The 21230-nt window shown below is 35.9% G+C and overlaps 1 protein-coding gene, 1 long non-coding RNA gene and 1 pseudogene across 2 annotated transcripts in view; 2 read left to right on the forward strand and 1 right to left on the reverse strand.

Annotated features, from left to right (window-relative positions):
- The window catches only part of LOC128170467 (complement C1q-like protein 4), a 290459-nt gene that overhangs the window by 154488 nt on the left and 114741 nt on the right, over positions 1-21230 (forward strand). The gene's annotated exons all lie outside the window — the stretch shown is intronic.
- Positions 278-7495, reverse strand: LOC128170474 (uncharacterized). Its single transcript, XR_008241848.1, has 2 exons — positions 6760-7495; positions 278-3343 (listed from the first exon to the last, which is right to left on the reverse strand). It is a non-coding gene; the product is annotated as an uncharacterized LOC128170474 (long non-coding RNA).
- Positions 11157-19622, forward strand: LOC128174027 (nuclear receptor coactivator 6-like; annotated as a pseudogene).

Genomic DNA, 21230 nt, shown 5'->3' on the forward strand with positions numbered 1-21230 from the left:
AATGTCATCATAGTCTATCAATGATGAATGAAACCTAAAATAAGTTACATTTCTTTCCATAATCCTTTATCTTTGCTACCTTTTCTTCCTTTCTTTTTCTTAACATATGTGTTTGGTACTTTGTAAGAACTAAGATCCACACCTTGAAAGTTGTTTGAAATTAGTGAACTTCAATCCCGATCAAGAGTAACTCAATTGCATTGCAATTTGATGTCGGGATCGAAATTCAAAATAACTAATCGATAAACTTATAACGAGACTACAGATAAACTTATCACAAAACTTTCTTTTCTTTTTTAAATGTTGGAGACTTCTTACTATAAAAAATGCACTTGTCCAGTCGGACAAGTGGCCAGCAATATTCACTTGTCCGCATATTTTTTTAACTGGTACCGGACAAGCGGACAAGCGTTAATGTCGAGCCCTGCCTTCACATTGACAGACTTGGTTCAAGGTCACTGCACGCCATTAACCAATAAACTCTGTAAAGGTAAAATATTAGCCAAATTGGGGCTAAAAGGAGAGTATATCTATGCTCTTGAAATATGGATTTTTGTGTGATCTGATATGACCTTGACTCTTCATCTACAAATATCATTCGAGGTCATTGCATATATTTTGATCAAAGGCATCATGTGGGTGAAGTATGAGGCTGAATGGAGCAAAGGGAGAGAAGATATACTCCGGACAAGGATTTTTTAAAATATAATTCTGCTATGACCTTCACAGTTTCTTTTCACTGAAAATAGGTTCAAGGTCACTACACACCCTTTCACCCTTTACTCAAACGCTCTGCTTATGTGAAGTCTGAGCCAAATAAGGGTTAGTAGAAATTATATATGCTCTCAAAAAAGGATTTTTGCATGATCAGATATGATCTTCACCCTTTACCTAGAAATTTCATGCAAGGTCACTGCACATCGTTTAACCATAGAGACACTCTGTGAGTATTAGCCAGATTGGACCAAAGGGAAAAAAGATATGCCCCAGACAAGGATTTTATATATATAATTCTGCTATGACCTTAACCTTATACCTAAAAACATGGTTCAAGGTCACTGCACATCCTTCAACCAAAGGAACCCTGTGGATGAGGTATGAGCCAGATTGGGCCAAGGGGAGAGAAGCTATGCTCCTGTCAAGCCATCTCGGATGGACAGACGGACAAATTGATCACTAGAAGGCGCCCGCATAAACATGCCTTTTTATCTAATTTAAAATAGTATCCATGCTATCTGCCCATGGTGAATAGTCATCAATATTTACAATATTTAACCAAAAAATAGCTTTTAAAAATATTTGAAAAGGTAAAAATTGTAAAAACCCCAGCGGGATTCGAACTCATGACTTACAGGTTCCTAGTAACCCTCTAACCCACTGTGCTAAGGAGTTATGTGACCATTTTTGAAAAGAAACTACATGTACTTATATAATTACACTTTATTTTATTGTTTATTTCGATAAACAATACGTCACAACATGGAAGTGTCCCATATCACCTTAAACTCGGAACACCTCTGACCTAATAAGATCGCATCATTAAATACAAAGTTTGATTTAACTCTAATTTGTTTATCATCAAGAAATTGTGCATCGCTGACAAATAAAGTTTTCTTCTGTATAATGAAATACCAATTAACTGACTATTCGGACAATAGCAAGTTTATTGTCCCACTCCACAGCAACTATTTCCCTTGGCTTTGCCTCATTAAATAGTTGCTGTCTTTGGGGACAGTAAACTTGCTATTGTCCTCATACCCAGTAAATACTAAATAGGCATATAATATCCCATCCACCTACATTTCATGTTATATAACCTCCCGTTTGTAACCTTCAATTTCACTGTAAAGTCAACATATCTGTCATAGCCGCAAGTTTCACAATTTATTTCTGCTTCTCATGTACTTAAAATCAGGGGCCTTAATATTGCTTACCAATTCCAACAAGAGACATCCCTCTAACTATTGATAATCATTAAAATTCATTTCATGAATCTACGCAACAATGATAAACCTTCAAGTACAGTCACTCTCAATTTTACAAAAATATTGACGGTACTTTATCCGAAACTGTTCCTTGTACCTTTAACTTAGTACACTAACATTTTTATGAAAAGACTAAGAAAGCTAATGCAATTCTGAGAAAAAGAATACCACATATTGCCAATTCCATTGAGGTTTAATAAAAATATGGCCATTTAAGTGAACCCACCATTTCCAATTTCCTTTAGTAAACACAGATTTACAGGGTTCTCCATAGTAAAACATCTTTACCTGACCTTTTAGAGGTCAACTTTTGTTCAACCACCTTTAAAAAGAAACCTTATTCAATACAACATACCCCTACATGATATAATCATGATAAAAGCTTCACATCACTTAGAAATACCCTTACATGTATACCCCCCCCCCCCCAATCTTTTGATTTTCATAAAAAGTCATGGTTTGAAATGTTTTACCTAATTTTATGAAACGTGTGGCAATTTCCTTGAGTAATTTCTCACACATATGAAAACAATCATCAATGATTCTAAAATTTGATCTTTATTTGTTTATTGTATGATTTGTACCATTTTAATTAACAAATAGACAGCTGTCCTGCTTGTGATTTCTTGTTTTCATGAAAAAAGTAAGCTAACAATCATATTTAGTGAATATCTAATCTATTCTGATTTCTAGTCTCCTTCTAACCATGCTAAAACAGTAAGTTACAACCTACAAGTTAGACATCTGCCTTAAATTAAAATTAAATTCAAACACACCCAGGTAGCTGGAGACAGATCGAGTTGATTTCAATGAAAAATTTTCAAATTTGACATGTTTTTCTACTTTTTTTTATGCATATATACCTTAGAAAGGTAGAAAGAGGTTGTTTCTTGTTCATTTCAAAAGTAATTATCATAGCAGATGTTATTTCAAAGTCAAATGTACATTTACATATCCTACATGTAATCTTAATGCAGACAATTAAATAGAGGGGGGGGGGATTTTTCAATTATGTAAACACATCTAAATATCTTTATGAAATAAAAAATAAAGGAAACATAATTGTATACTTTTATTGAAAAACAAATTTTCACAGCAATTATGAATTTCTTTATAAACAGCCTTAATTTTGTTTTCATAATTTCTTATCAAACACAAACCACAACATGGCATGATGCTTTCTTCAAGTTCCATTATTGTTTATGCATTATCGGATTTAATTTGAATTACCGGTAAATAGTCTGTAGAACACAAGGAATATGCATGTGGATAGAGGTGACAGGTTAATCTCAGGAGCTGACCCACAAGAATCAACAGGTACCGGTAAAAGCCATGTGGTAACAAGAGTCTGTTTTGAGCTGAAATAAAAAAAAAAAAATAATTAGCTGTGTTTACATACATGTACTAGTAATAGCTGTGTTTACATTAACATATGCATAGTATTTCTGGAAAAAATACACTGACCATGCAGTGTAATAGGTATGACATATCCCAATACATGACATAACATTTAGGCAGTACAAGATCAAAAATTTGCATATCAAGTCATAATATAATATTAAAAAATTTTCATAGGTATAAACACTTATCAAATTGAGAGAGAGAGAGTTTGAGAGAGAGAGAGAGTTTATTACCGTACTTGTAGTGCAACAGTCAATATTTCAATTCGTAAATTACAAACGAATATTACCCACCAAACAGCGTCAAAGTACATGTACTGGTATTAGCTTCTGGTATACCATTTTTTATCAATTCTACTGTGTTTTTTTTTTTGCAAATAAATTTAGCAAGGGTTTTTGCTTATTTTCTTATAAATTACATGTTTTAAAAACAATACTATGTGTAATAAGCATAAAACATGTAAGAGTAAACTTAATGAAGAATTTTTAATAGATTATTTTTCACAGAATGTGGTACATTACATGTATGTCAATCTTTATAAAACTAGCGTATATTTCGTGCGCCATAAATTGCAAGTTTTTTGTAAATATCATTTACTTGCATGATAGGTATATATGGTCTAACCAAAATTTTCTTCACAAAGCTACAGCTGTATGTACCACATATATGTTTTGTCACAAGTATACATTTTAAAAAAAACAACCCCAAATTCCAACAGTTGAAATAAACTCAACTCATTCTCTGATAAGTTCATTGTGTTTTGTGCGTGCATATCTTATTTGTCTGCTGCAACAGCAGCCAATCAGCGGTAAGCTGAATCCACAAAAAAGAAAGTTTGTGTTTTAGGAGCGGGTAAATTGTTTATGCGACACTGTCAAGAAAACCACACCAAATAATAACAGGAAACATAAATATTCACTTATATGTATTGTGTTGTAAAGTAAAGGTTTTTAACACTTATTGCATCTTGCAAAACATGTGATGACCTTAATCATCTGTCATATATCTGATATACATGTAATATGTAAAAGATGGGAGAAATAACGACGGAACAAACTGGGATTCGAACCTGGCCCTCTGAATCTCTAGTCAAGTGCTCTACCAACTGAGCTACATGTATCTGGCACCGGTATTCAAACCAGTCTGACCGTCACATTCCTTCCCCCTTAAATGATCTTCACCCTCGAAGATCACCCCTGGCAGGAGTTAACCTGTTAGTTCCAGGGGTTGGTCACAGCACCAATATTGTAACAGGATGGGAGAAATAATGAAGGACCAAACCGGGATTTGAACCTGGGCCCCCTGAATCTCTAGTCAGGTGCTCTACCAACTGAGCTTTCTGGCACTGGTATTCAAACCGGTCTGATCATCACATATATAAAGAATTATTTTAAACAATGTTGTTCAATAAAAAATAACACGCGCAACCTTCAGTTTTTGTCTGTAATTAATCAATATTGGCGTGCGATCAGTTCTCGCCGAGTACCATTTCTCACCAGTGCATTGTTACGTCATTTTATCTCATACGTGTGGTGTATATTACCCGTGTGATAAACCTTTGCTATATCACACGGGTGATGCTATATCAAATACTTCCGGTCGGAACTACTTTTGACACAGCCCCTCGCTTCAACGCTTTAGTGACCTATTTTCGAAGATTTGATAGTACTTTCAACATAACTATATCTACTACAAAAATTAATTTAAAATTGATTTTGTCAAAGATTTAAATTACAAATATGAAGGAAAACACATAACTGCGTAGCACAGGCGTCGGAACCAGGGGGCTATTGTGAGTTGGGGAGGCCAATATTTCGAAGGTTAGCCCCCCCCCCCCCCCCCACTCCTTTTTTGCAAAGTTATTCATAACCGTAACCACAAGACCCTTTTTTCTTGTTTGTCAAGATTTTGATAAATTTAGCCCACTTCCAACTTTCATTTTGCTTTGTGAAGTTTATAAAACTACAAATTACGTTAACTATCAAGGAGTTCATCCTGACGACGTGATGAAAACAGAGCGCTCTGGTTGTGTTTATATACAAGAACTTACCGAGATAATGTTTCATGAGACTTTTATTCCACCACCAGTAAGCATTCTTATTCACTATTTTCAATTTTGAATCATAAGGCTAGCCTAGTGTTTGTTTTATTAAACATCATGCATCAACAACTGTTCCTCGTTCGAGTCAATTCAAACTAACGAGCATTCGCAACTTTGTGTATGTCAACAAACTTGATTATTCAAGTCTTCTAATCGGAATTTCCATTTAATCAAGTGAATAAGCTCTAAGAAAAATTATCTAGAGCTAAAAAATTATTTTAAGGTTTATTTCAGTGAAACTTTACATTAAAACAGTTAGATTTATCTCAGGAATGACGTACTAAATTGTATTGCGCAAGGTCACAATAGCCGCACAACACAACGTTGCATAATCGTTTTTAATCTTTGAAGAAAAAAAACCAATTTGGGTCACACAAGGGACTGTCTCAAAAGCTTCATAATATAAATCAAATTGTATGAGATAAATAGAACATCTATAATTGTGTGATTTTATATTTGCTTTATCCAACTCGTTGAAATGGTTATATTCGCTCGGCAAGCCTCGCGAATATATACACCATTTCAACTCGTTGGATAAAGCAAATATAAAATCACACAATATAGATATCCTCTATTTATCAACACATAAAATTATATACGAAAATATGATGTTACAGTGCACCAGCGAGAAATGGTCCTCGACGAGAACTGCTCGCAGGCCAGTACTGCCAGTAGTCAGATTAAAAAAAGAGAATAAAAAATTACATTTAAAACATTAACAAGGACAATTTAAGTACACATCATAACTGCTAAACAAGAAAAATTATGTGAACTGGTAGAATAGTACGCATAGTTCTAACTTGTAACCTACATGTACAAGTACATGTACCGGGTACCCGTTGGTCTGCTAAACCTTTCTAATGATACAATGATTGGCATCATAAAGATATTAAAGTCATGTTTTAACTCTGAAGTCTGAAGTATACAATTTTATTTACTTGAAGTTATGTCTACAGGATATTCATGACTACATTTGGAGTCTTCTGCACAAGAATATATGATATGTTTCTAATTAGACCCTGCTTTGAATTTTGAGTTGAAAATTCACAATCTGTTATTTTTTTAAATAGATAAATTCAGTTACCCTTTCCAGTCCCCCATGAACCTCGAGCGAGTCTAAACATCCATGAAACATGTAAAAATTACACGTTAGCCTAGTAAACAAACACCCACACCATAACAAAAACAAACAGTGTGCACGTACTTACATGTACATCTATACTAAATTTTAACTTTAACTTTTTTAAACTTTAAAAGGAGTAAAAGCCTCACCTTCTTCAGTAACATCCACATAAATCACACACTTTAATGTCCATCTTTTCCCCTTTATTACTCGTAGCTTATCAACGGCTGATCGTCGACAGAAGTGTGGCTGTCAGAATTTCCTCGTAAACGATTCACACGAGAAAAATATCCTCCTTAAACAAATATGTAGTATTGTTCCCTGTGCATGTTCATATGTTTCACAGTAAATTGAAAATGCATTTGTACGTCGAAAGAATACACAACTTCTCTTCTGCATTACGGCTCTCTCTTTTCTACAATGCCGTTCGTTACTGTTTACATTCGGCGCGCGCGCGGGGGTTACAAACAGGGGCGCCCCGACAAATAGTTGCACATAGAACGTTAAAATAATGTGTGTTCATTGAATTCATAAATGATATAGATGAAAAAAAATGAAATTGAATCACAACTATTTATCTAAGACGCAACACAACGTAATGCAGTATATGCCTGGGCCTTAAAGTGGCATTTGTTCGCTTGTGTGTCTATGTAGACAAATTAACTCGTTCATGTAACGTTACGATTCACACATATTTGTTTTATGAAATTTGAAAAAAATAGGGCACAGAACTTTTTAAATTTGATACCAAATGACATTATTTAATATATTAACAATAACTGAATTCATTTTTTTTCATAAAATGATAACGATTTTTGCTATCAGAAAAATACGTGTATGAGCTGCTGACCCCTAATTATAGGGGCCAGCCCTTTTTTCTTAATTTTAAATGAAAGCTCTCGTTATTCTAAACAACTTTTGTTCTATATGTATTAACAAAATATTTTTAGTTTAAAGGTTATAATACAAAAAGCAACACAATTTCAGCCCCGAAAAAATCTTAAACTTTGGCGACAAATAGCTCAAAAACTAACAAAGAAATTACCAAAATTTTCATGCCAGCAAAACTATAAAATGTTACCGACAATTTCGCCAAATTTCATGCATCTATCATCTGTAGTTCCCGAGATCAACTCTGGACAAAAGACCCCCCAATTTTCAATTAAAGGGCAATAACTCATAACCGGAAGTAAATTTTAAAAATTTGAAAAAAACGTCTAGAGATATTAATATCATCTACATACCCTGAAAGTTTCATAGCAATCATACAAAAAATGTTCGAGAAATCTCGTGCACAAAATTTGCGGGAAAAAAAAAAATAATAATAAGAAACAGTAGAATAACAGAAGGGTTTTCCGTTGAAAAACGGAAAACCCTAAATAATAATGAAGAATTTCCAACAGAATCAGTACAAGGTCTTCCGTTGGAAACGGAAGACCTTAATAATATAAGCAATATTCATTGGTGAATGAATTGTCAATCGAAGAATGATACTTGTATATATCTTTATGGAAAAAGACTAAGGGGGCAGGTAATGTAGGAATACGAATACTTCTTATTTACATTTCTTGGGGAAAGTGATTTTTAAAAAAAGCATTCTGCGTTAGTTTTGTTTTCTTCTGCGTAATACATGAACATCAATATTCTAAACATTTGTTGTAATGTTGTATTTGTGATCATGGATTGACTTTATTTTTTTAGAGCAAATTTGTGAAGAGTACCTGACTATAGTAAATCTTAATAGATAATAAACACTGATCGATTATAATAAGAAAAGATTGTTTCTAAAAGCGTTGATAAGAGGTTAACACCCATGTTAGGGGTTTATATCCCGCTTGATTTTAATCACACGATCTTTATTGTATCCAACGTTACCAATGCTCATACAAACTATTGATGCATTAATCATCTTGATATTAACTAAACTTACTAAAGTATGCCGAGGATAAAGTAAAATATATTTTCTGAACGAGTACTCTCAGCACTTTGACGATTTTCCTTTTTGGCCGTTAACCTCTACTGGCGTAATGGCTCTAACTTCAGCTTGGCTATAATGCCTAACAGTGGAGTAAACTTTTCATAATTTTGGTTTCATCATTAATTCTGGGTGATGCACTTGTATACCGAGCAGTTTGTATTGCGGAAATCCTCAGTGCAAGTATAATTCATGAATAATATGGAGAATATATTTAAAAAAAAAATCATGTTTGCGGGAAGGAAATACATGTTTAAAAAACGTAAATATAAGCATTGAATCATTATTTTTTGAAAGATGTGGTCTCATAACTGCAACAATGAGTGCAAACAAATTTTCATAACGCGCTAGCGCGCGTTATACAAGTTGTATGCACACACCGTTGCAGTTATGAGACCACATCTTTCAAACAATAATGATTCAATGCTTAATTATACAATATAATATCATATGTTTCAATGTTATGATGTATTGATGCAGTTTAATATTGTTTCATATAATACTATATTGTATTATGTTTTATGATATTGTATTGTTTGATCAAATACAATAATGTATAACACAATACAATGTCATATCATACGTTACAATATCATATCTCACAATTTTTACGGTATTTTATGGTATTATATGATATATATTGTAATTATGATAGGATGCAATTTTAATTTTATATTATTATATTTATGAACATATGAATAACATACAATTTTTTAACAGATGATATACGATATTGTTTCCAACCAGAATCCATGAATATCCAAGATCATAAAGGATGGTTTTCATATAATTGTGACGGTGCACATTTTGATTTTTATATATTTTACGTAATAATTACTTATAGTCTATAATATTTCGTAAATGTTTTAATTATTTTATATTTTACAATTTAAGATTTAAGGTACGTGAAAGTTAAGAATTTCAGGGCTAAAGAAATATTAAGAAGAAAGCGTCGTGCTAGATAAATAATGTACATGGGTTCGGATTAACGTTTACACGTTTCCTTTTTGTTCGGATCTAGAAAGTTAGTAACAATTTATTTAGGAATAAATCATTCTCACATATCGGCAATTATCAAATGTTCAAGTTAAGAAGTAATGCAAACAAAAGTCGGTCTATCTATTCAACTGTCAGTACGTAGGTATTTGAGTTAATTTTACTATCACTTTAGGATTAACGCATAACAATAGATGCCAGGGATAGTGAGAAACTCTTCCGCTAATTGAATATAAATTAAGGTAAAAGGGGACGCTAACCTCGCGAGGCTCCCCAAAGGAAATTCAATAAAGTCATTATAATAATTTGTTAATTACACTGTAATTACCCCCTTTGAGTGACCTCACTGAGGACAGGTCGAGGATTAAGTTTATTCCCCCGTCTCCCTCTCGTCACTTACGCTTGGGACACAGAGGAATAAACATCATATGTACATTGTATCCTCGACCTTGTCTTTATTCAGGTCAGTATTTTCATGTTTTATAAGTTAGTTTTGTTTTATATGAAATATAAGTATTTTTATTAATCAAGTTTTTAAAAATTAAGTTAAAGTGATAGCTTTAATTTAACATTAAGAAATTAGTAAAAGTTCCTTAACATTTCTAGCTTGGGCGATAAGATAATTTTAAACATAATTTTGTACAGTACATCCGATTCATATTCACTTACTGTAATGATAATTTAATACTAATTTGGATATTGGGTTCAGTATTTGAAAATTTGTTTAGTCAATATTTTTACTTTAAAATTGTAATACTGTCAATCAACGGCCGGGAATTGATACCGGAAGTTGATTTTAAATATGGCCGCCACTCTTTAAATGGCGGACCAGTGATGTTATATTAATGTCTATTTTAATCATGTTCTTTAATAATGTTCAATTTAAATTTAATTGTCAATATGTTGTAATTAATATTCATTTTTATACTGGGTCACTTACGCTTGGGACACAGAGGAATAAACATCATATGTACATTGTATCCTCGACCTTGTCTTTATTCAGGTTAATAAGGTTTCTTACCATTTACGTCCGGGCGTAAGGCTAATTACAACAGCGAGTTCCCCTTTACGAGAAGAACTTCGTAAAACTTTTATGTACATGCTGCTAAAATGTCCCGAGTTACTCAATAGCTGTTTGATAATTGATTTACTTACATCTGTACTTCTTATGTTAATCCTTCTTTGTGTTGTTCCATTGTTCATTATATATTATTCTGAATTGTAAATGATAGTCAGTTGGAATCAGACCTTCGGTGCTGATGCATACCAAACTCACGTACAAGTATATTTCATGTAAAGTCTATATAAAAGTCTGAAAACTAAAACGCGTGTTGGCTTGTTGGAGGTTTTATGAGGCTGGGTCCAACAACAAGAGAAGAAACTCACGGTTGGCCCAGTATTAGTCCTGTACGGGAGCGGGCGCACCGTAATATTTGGTGGAGAATCCGGGTAACGACACCCGGGACTGCTACATATATTTTGTAGTAGTCAGATCCTGGACCTCTACAACAGTTTAGCGAGTTTCCCCAGATTCAGAGTCTACAGATGAAGAAGACGATTTAAACTAGATACAACATGGAATATTCTTTCCGACCGCAGTGGAGACAGAAGAAGTTCAGCTTCCCCTCAAGTCAGCGTCCAGTGTGCGGAAGGTGCGGAAACGTGCATCCCAACGTTATATGTTTCGCGTTCAACCAGAAGTGTTACCGATGTCACAGAATTGGACATTATTCCAGAATGTGTTTTACACAGATGAAGAAACCAACAAAATGTATTGAAAAGGAAGCAGGTTTGGGTCGTAAAAAGACGCGAGACATGAAACGACTGTGCAAATATCTTGAAAACAAACGTACTTTGAGAGAATTGCCGTTTAATTCAATTCGTAACAATCAATTTCATTCTTTGTTTGATACCTCAAGTATTCTACGAACTGAGCTACACAACATTAAGATTCAGCTACGCAAGTCCAATCTACTTACGAAGAGTATGGCTGAAAATCTACAACGTGCTAAGTCTGAGAACGCAAGACTTCAAAGTGAAAATACGGATTTGAGAACAAAGCTCCAAGAAAACTCTAAACGTTCTGACATTGATATGTATCTAAAGAAAATTCAAAAATTAGAAGCAGAGGCACACGGTGATAAAGTACTCATGGATTTAATGCAGAGGAAACTAAAAGATATCGGGAGTGAACATTCTCAATATGTGATGAAAATTCAGACAGAGGCTGACGATACAATCAAACAGCTGAGGGAACAAAACAACGCCCTGCTGCAGACCATTTGGGTATTGGAATGTGATAACGAACATCTAGAGGCCTGGTTGCATGATAAACAACTTGACCGCCGATTTCAACCACACAGGCAGCAAAGAAGACAACAACGCGGCTACCGTCGATGATAAAAATTCAAAACACGAGGACGTGTTTTACGCGGACGCGAAGCATGTGTCACGGTGTGAAATTCAATCTTTCGGACTATTTTTAATTATTGTGTAAATTATGTTTTTCGGACTTTGTGTTAATTGTTACAAAAACTTTTCATCTATTTCGACAACTGTTTTATAAACGTTATAAATTCCGCGCAGCATTAATCCCACCTGAGGCACAATCAGTGATGGACAGCTAATCTTTTAATTGACTTCTGTTTATGTTTATTGACACTTAAGCTTCTTTCATCTTATTAATCCTTTTATGTACATGCTGCTAAAATGTCCCGAGTTACTCAATAGCTGTTTGATAATTGATTTACTTACATCTGTACTTCTTATGTTAATCCTTCTTTGTGTTGTTCCATTGTTCATTATATATTATTCTGAATTGTAAATGATAGTCAGTTGGAATCAGACCTTCGGTGCTGATGCATACCAAACTCACGTACAAGTATATTTCATGTAAAGTCTATATAAAAGTCTGAAAACTAAAACGCGTGTTGGCTTGTTGGAGGTTTTATGAGGCTGGGTCCAACAACAAGAGAAGAAACTCACGGTTGGCCCAGTATTAGTCCTGTACGGGAGCGGGCGCACCGTAATAAAAGGATTAATAAGATGAAAGAAGCTTAAGTGTCAATAAACATAAACAGAAGTCAATTAAAAGATTAGCTGTCCATCACTGATTGTGCCTCAGGTGGGATTAATGCTGCGCGGAATTTATAACGTTTATAAAACAGTTGTCGAAATAGATGAAAAGTTTTTGTAACAATTAACACAAAGTCCGAAAAACATAATTTACACAATAATTAAAAATAGTCCGAAAGATTGAATTTCACACCGTGACATAATATGAGAAAGGTGGTCTCATAAAGGTGATGCCTCATAAAGGTGATGCCTCGTCTCGGTGAGCTTTGTAATCTGTTATACCCCTTCTTTCACTTTAAGTTTATTTGAATATGAATTATAATTTCTGTTACTTTCTGTAAACTGCAGCAGTAAAAATTGCAATAGTGTAAAGACTATTTCACAAATAATAAAAAAAAATATACTGAAAAACTTTAATCTACAAGGGGGTCATTATTCCACAGGGGTCAGTTTTCTTCATGTGGAGTGCGCTCATTTTTATGAAAATGACACTTATTCTTCAGGCAAAGGGGTCATTTTTCTACGTAGAATAATGACCGGGGGGTCATTTTTCTACGTAGAAAAATGACCCCCGGTCATTATTCTACGGGGGTCATTATTCTTCATTACACCGGCATTTGACTCCGCGAGGCCAAAATGATCGCATATTGATAGTTTCACGGTTTTCTTCCGGAACGTTGATTTTTGCTGATAAACAGTCCGGATTATACTTTGGTTGGAATAGAGAAAGATATGTTACACGGATATCCCTATCTCGGACATAGTTAATAATACCGTCTCTAGTGGTTTCTCGATCAATTCCTGTAAGGTAAAATTGGGCGTTTTTGCGCCTGCGATGTGTTATTCCAAGGAATACATCCCGTTTATCATTTCCTTTTTCTGTGCTTGGTTTGTTAAATTTTTTTGATTCAGTTTTCATAGGTACAATTTTCTCTCGTGAGATGTGAACCGGAATCGGAAGTTTGTTTTCGTTCATTTGTTGTTCTGGTGTGCTTATAGTTGTTTCGGGTTGTTGTTCATTGTTTTCTGTATTTTTCGGAGACTGCTGTAAGTCAGTGACCCCCTTTACTTGCATATTAATTTGATTTGCCCCAGAAGAGTCCTGTACACGATGTGGGGAATTCCCCAGTGTTGTAGTATTTATACCGTTACCTGGCGTATTGTTTTCAGGTGGATTTTGTGAATGGTCAGTGGACCGCGAAGTACTGTCACTGGTCTGAAGACGGATAGTAGGGGCCTTCGGCGGGGAAACGACAGCAGCAAATGGCTTTTGGAATTTTAATTCTGATAATTGTTTTTGGTGATTTTGACAAATTTTCGATAATTTTAATAATTCGTTGTCGACTCTTTGTGATTTGGCATGTTCTTCTGTGGAATCAAGACCGTCAACACATTTGAGTCGTGAATTTGTGGTTTTACGAAATGTTTCACACGTTATTGAATGAGCTTCGAAATCATTTTTCACTTTATCGATATCAGCTGTTAAAGCAGTGTTTTTGGACTTTAGGTCTGATATCGTTTTTTGCATATTTTTGATGACCTTGCTTGTATTGGAGACAGTTGATTCAAGTTCACGTACACGTTCTAACAAAGTTTTTGTCAGGCAGTGTAGATCTATGTTAAGTGATTTTGGCGTATCTGACGGGTCATGCTTTTTGTCAAAAACGTCAGTAAGATGGGAAGTATCACCATTACAAAACATATAAAGGGCATAGCAGTCTTTTGCATATCTTACTGAGCTTGGGTTACCTTTGGTGGTTCTGCGTTGAATGAGGTTTCCCTTTGGATACCCTTCAATGGTTTTTGCTCTTGTACACAAGAGTGCTCTATATTCAATAATTATCTGCTCATTGCTTGAGGATAATTGTAATAATTTTTCAATATACAGTTCTCTTGGTACATTTTGTAGCACATTATCAAATAAGACAAAGTCATTTGTACTAGTTGATGGTGCATCATTCAGGTATGTGGCATCGACTTGATTGTCGTATTCGGGTTGATTTTCGTTCACTCGATTATTCATCAATACATCCACCATTTCGGTGTTTTGTGGGCTGTATGCACAATGTACCATATCATGATCAATGAAAACATTGTCTGTATTATCTGCTCAGTTACTTACAGAGTCTGTACGGGGACACACATTCCGTAGCTCTGTGTAGATTTTCTCAGGCGACGATTGTCGTCCGCCATCGGCGAGCGCCATTTTTTTTTAAATTAAATTGATTTTAAAAAGGAAATGTGGTCTTTGTTTTCATACCATTTTGCTAACTTAATATTTATTTATCTATTTATTTATCTATCTATTCATTTATTTATTTATTTGATATCTATTTATTTGTTTATTAATTTATTTTTCTACATGTATTTTCACATATTAGTATCTGAAATGTTTTAAATTTGATAATTAACTAGTGTTGATTTATTTACCATGCAGTTTATTTTTATTTATTTATTTATTAATAACTAATTTAAAGTGCTTATATACCTTTAATTCATTATCCGTCAAGATTTTTTTCTTGCCAGTGCATATTGTTAGTTTTCATTTTATATTCTGCTAATGCAGCTATAGAGGTATAAAGCGATACACACACATTACTTGCACTAATCACATCTTTTCGTTATTTAGCCCGCCCGACGATGCTAGCTATAAAGTTGAGATATAATAGTAACGTATTATTTGATTTAAGAACCTTGATAAGAACCTCGATCTGATTGGTTGCCTACTACGCCTCCATTGTTAAGCGAGCCCTCATTGGCTAATGATTTTTCTTTTTAATCTTCATTTTAGGTCGCCTTGCACGCTTGATAATCAAATTCCTTTATTATTAAATGATTAGAAACAATTATTACTATATTTATTTTCAGAAGCACGAATTTTGTCTCAATGCACCAGAATGTGCAACGCTACATTTTGGCCATATTGATCTAAGAACCTTGTCTACTCTACATTTGGCCATATCTAAGAACCTTGTCCTGTGTATACTGATCATATCTAAGAACCTTTTCTACTCTATACTGACCATATTGCTGTTCAGTCTATTGCTAATTGAAGTATTGAAAATGATGCTTACAATTATGAACACTAAAGTATGAATCAAAACTTGGAATTTAACAATGATAATATTTTTGCAGGGTCAAAGATCAAGATCGTCATCACGTAACAGTAGGAGAACACTCAATGTACGAAACATCAGCAACAGAGTGTCCTCTAGAGGGCGCCTGCGTCCCGGAAGTGATACCAATGGACGCGTCCGACCAATGGAGAGCGCGGATGCAAATAAACAGCTCAACAACCGAGGGGGAACCTTGACCTATTTCATTCGTCATTTAATTAATTTATCAATAGACTAAAGGAAAGGATTCCAAATATTGGACTCGGGCTCGGTGTTCATATTCAAGATCCTGAGGGAAATTCACAACGATCAAGTTCATCGTCTTCAAGGTCAAGGTCGCGAAGTTCTTCTCGATCCAGTTCCGGATCAGTCATGGACACCATTGGTCAACTTGGAGGTTTATTCAATAGAAGACGTAACTCTCCCCCTTCCAATCCATCTCCTTCAACATCCTCACGATCAAACTCTCAGTCATCTAATGATATTTCAGTGGGTTCAAATGTCAGAGGTCAGGGAATCATGACATAACCATGGCAACCACCATCACAACCACCAAATCCTCCATCATCACAATGTTTGGCTTCCAACAAATTACCACCAGATAATGTTGTCGTCCAAAATGTACAGGGTAACCCCAGTCTCTTTAACTCTGGTTAAGCACAACCAAATCCAATGAATACTGTGAATGTCAATCCAATTCCCCAACCAGTTGTACACCAACCACAGATGGTGCCACAACCTTCATTTGGGTTTCTGCAACAAAATGTTGTCCATCAACAGCCACCTACATTTTCACTCCAACAGCAACATCAGCAAATTCAGCAACACCATCATCAACAGTTACAGCAGCAACAACAACAGATTCAACAATTGCAATAGCTGCACCAGCAACTGGTAAACAATCAAGTGAATTCATTCCGTTTAACGCCACCACAAGCACCAGTTCAAAGTATGATACCGCAACCGCAAATCTCACCAAACGTTGTTGTGCAACAAGCTCCTCAACAAATTCAGTCATTCCTTGGTCAGCAGGTCATTTCATCCTTTCAACAACCATTCCAACTTAATGGTAATCAAAATATGTTGATGCAACAGCAAGCCATTCAGTCCAGTGGAACTATTGCTCAGCCGATGCAGGTCCCTATGACAAACACCAACACATTCCAATTGATTGGAAATCAGCAGAGTACGAATGTCAAAAGACCTGTTTTACCGACACCGGCACCAGTAATGACACAAGCTATTCAAACTAACGGACAAACAATTATCAACGGCGCTGGAAGACCTTTCCAATCACCGCAGTCTGTAATACAGATGTCCTTCAATCCTTCTCCCAGCCAATCCCAGACAATGAACGGGCAACAGAACCTTGGTTTATCTGCATCCCAAACACCAGGACAATTTGTGAATGCTCAAGGACAAATATTCAATCTCCAACCGTCCAGTCAGAACACATATCAGGTCATCAACGGGCAGCTGGTGCCTGTTCAGCAGTTTTTCCAATTGTTTCAAACAGGTCAGACTGTTCCACCTGGACAATCACAACATCAAGCAATACCAAGCGGACAGGTTCAAATGTCAGCGTTCGAAACAAACTTAGGAAATGGAGTCCGAAGAGCCCAAAACCCACAGACACCGACAAGGGTTCCGTTTTGTTTGGACTTTTTGCCAGCAAATCAGGACCAAGCGCGAAAATATCAAACATAACATCCCAGGCCAAACAACTAGAAGAGCACATTGCCCAGATTGAGATGCAGAATCAATTGCTTCAACAGTTATTGATTGAACAAGTTCTAAACAGTCATGATGTGAAAACAACAAGTCTCCCTCCTACTGCTAATCAGACTACCCCGTCCAACTCTTTCGCTATTCCCAGCAATACAAACATACAACCAGCCGCTGTTGCATTTAACTGGCGAGAGGGCACAGCTGTCAATAAATCAAACGATGGAATCAGGCGTGTGGTTCACGGTTCTCGGTCGCAGGGGGAGTTAAAGTGATCAGCCTTCGCGCCGCTAATACCGTGAGCCCGTTCAATAGGTCAGCCGTCGGGGTCACTCTCTCACCGTCAGTAAGCGGAACTGTCAAAAACTCGTCTCCAGCTGCTGTTAGGGTAGTCGCTAACAAATCCTACGTCGTTAAACCAACGTATGATCCTGAAGTTTTGCCTCAGTATAACAATTCCAAGAACGCCACTTTGCGATGATTCAGCTCACCACCACTCCGCCGATAACCCCTCAATCTCCTGTGCGACATTCAGCAAAAACACTCACGAAACTTATGAATCTTGTGAAACTTCTCGTTCACGAACCATCTACCACAACCACGACCGCTGCACCAACTTCACCCAATCCAATCACAGTAGCACCACAAACCAACACGACTATGCCTGTCTCTAATACCACAATGAACGCAAATACTAGTGCTATTGTTGCTTCAAATACAAATGCTTTAAATTCAACAACAGAGGTTCTTGCAAACATCTCTGTGGCGAAGGTTGATAAATCTCAGTCTGGACAGACCAACATCGATAAAGTTTCTGTTACCGTAAATAAAAAGAATCCAAACCTTCTCCTGCAGGCAGTGTTGGACAAACACCACGAAAGACATTGCCGCCGACTCAAGCACAAAATTTACAGCAGCAACAACAAAAAAGACTGCCCCCAACTCCGCCACAAAATGCGCAACGAGAACAACAACAAAATAGATTACCTCCGACTCCACCACACAATTCGCAACAACAACAACAACAAAATAGATTGCCTCCGACTCCACCACAAAATTCGCAACAGCAGCAACAAAATAACAGACAACAACAAGAAAGACAAGAACGAGAGCGACTTCAGAGGCAACAAATGGAGAGAGAAAGACAGGGATTCCAAAACCGACGTCTTCCACCGACGCCACCGCAAGGACAGCAAGAGATTCGACAATCATCTAACACTGGTCCGGGGATCCGTCTACCTCCCACTCCCCCTCAGGAACAACCCCAGAACGAGGGGGGATTTCACCAAAATTTCGGTCATCAAAACACAGGAAATGCACGGAGAGGTGAAACGCGTTTGAATCAAGTGGTGCAACCCCGCATTCAAAAACCTCCAAAACCAGCTCAGAGACCTCAGTCAACGTCGCAAAGAAGTCATCCCAATACTGTAAGAAAACATGGAATCTTTGAGATACAAAATCTCAAGCCAAATAATGTGCCCACACAGAATATGGGGAAGAATTCTAATTTTAATGGTAGGGGAATGAACTCTAAACCAAAATTAACAACAGATTATCCAACTCAAGTTCCCCCGAAACTCATTCCCGATAACAATAACTACCCCACACAGGTGCCTCCAAAAATCCATCATTTCGATAATAAAAAAGGATTCCGTCACGATAGAATAGCCACTCCGCCGGTTTATCAGCATCCACCGATAGTGACAGAGGCTTACAACATTCGACCCCATTATCAACAACCCTATCCCACAATGCCGTCCTATCAACCGCAGCCAATCACAACAACGGTTCCAAGTGTAATATCGACGGCGCCTTACTATGACAGTTTTCAACAACGTCAGCGTCAACACCAACAACAACAACAACAGCAGGTTGATTACTATCAGCTCAGCAGAATTCCCCGCAGGCGCAGAATCCCAGACGCCAGCCAATCGAAAACACGATACAATACAAAGAATTTAGTAACGCTCATCGTAAAAGGTTCAGTATATCTGAAGTATTTGGTAAAAAGAAGTGATCACGCATGGAGAATGAACATATTGTTATTTTAGTTAGAGAAGCTCCAGAAAAAAGAGTTTTGTGTTTAGTTTAATTTATTGAACTCGCGTGAGAGGGATAGAAGCGCTTTAAAGGAAGTGAACATGAAAAAATTATCAAGGGCTCAAATTTGTCTGTTTGATGTGTATAATGATATCTGAAAACCGTTTTGACAGAACTTTCCTCAGTAAGAAGATATGCCACTTAGAATAGCTAATTCTTGCAATCCATGAGCGCTGCCATATTGTTAAAATAATTACCTCCCTGCTGGGTTATCTCTAAGCATCTAAGAGAGGGCAGCACTGATGCTGACGCCAGTGAGACACATTGCATTTTTACACACGTTTAGTAACAGAGATAAAATGCCATCATCAAAATGTGAATTGAAACTTGCAATGGATGTAAAGAGTTGTCATTTTTAAACAGTGTTTTATGGAGGAAGATTTTGGATCTCAGAATGATGCATTCCCACCAGCAGTTAATGTGACATGTAACTAGAATGGAATGTCCGTGGATCAGTGTTATTGTGACCTAGTTTTTCTTGCACTCGGGAATTTCTTGTTTATGAGTTTGAACATAATGTGTGCTACATAAATGAGCACACAAGGTGCATTGCTCAGCATCCTGACTTTTAAAAAGTGTCTTAGTCCTGTTATTCTTCTGACAGCATAAACAGAACCGGCGTACATATATCATCAAGATCTAAGATAAAAACAAATCAGAAAAATTTCCAGGGCATTTAAATAAAAAGTAACGGTAAGAAACCATGGCCACAAAGAAAATGAAATTACATTTTTATATTAATTTAAATTGAAATCTACAAACAGCATTTTATTTATGTAAACACTGACTGCCACATCTCCGTACAAACATCTGGAATGCGATGGTCTCATATTTCACAAATTAATTTATCTATTCATTTTTTGCACCAATCATACTAGTATATAGTTATCTGAGGTTCATTGATAGAAATGTACTAAATCCTTGTCTTCTCATGACAGTACACAACATTTTTCTTCACATCAAGGCATATTTTTTCGTGTAACTTTTATCAACTCTGTACATAAACACTGGCCTAGTTCCAACATGGACCCAGTCACCAGCAGCAATGTGGCTTATCTACGTCAGAGAACAGATGCATGCTGGGGAATAATGGATTACCTCCATAAACCTTTCACTGAGAGTGTTAAATTGATAAAATCTCTTGATAGAAATAAACAAAAAGGTAACAGACCTCATTTTTAATTTTCAAAAGGCTTTTAAAATTGATTAAGCAACAATTAATTTTTTCATGATCACTTCCTTTAATCTCTAGCACGTGTGATAAACAGAGATTGTGATTGGGTAAAAACTTTTATATTTTGCGTTAGATCTATAGAAGAGCAAATAGCTGCAACGAGAAAAGTTTAAAAATTCACAAACAATTGAGCATGTATATAGTTATATTTTCTTCTTAAATTGTATATCCAACACACGAAAAACGATGATACGAAAGCGTTTGGTTAAATTTCATTATTGCTTAATTTCAATGTCATTTCATTCCTCATTAGAAATTTCAACCTAGCTTTTTTCAAAGCAAGTGTAAATTTCTTTTGACAAATCAAAACTCTCATTATCAACTTACTAATTTCTTGCACTTTCCAAAAAAATACTCCCTCATGTCACAAAAATCAGACATTTCCATTTTACCAATTCT

The sequence above is a fragment of the Crassostrea angulata genome, chromosome 2 (assembly GCF_025612915.1).
Source record: "Crassostrea angulata isolate pt1a10 chromosome 2, ASM2561291v2, whole genome shotgun sequence".
In the NCBI taxonomy this organism is placed as follows: domain Eukaryota; kingdom Metazoa; phylum Mollusca; class Bivalvia; order Ostreida; family Ostreidae; genus Magallana; species Magallana angulata.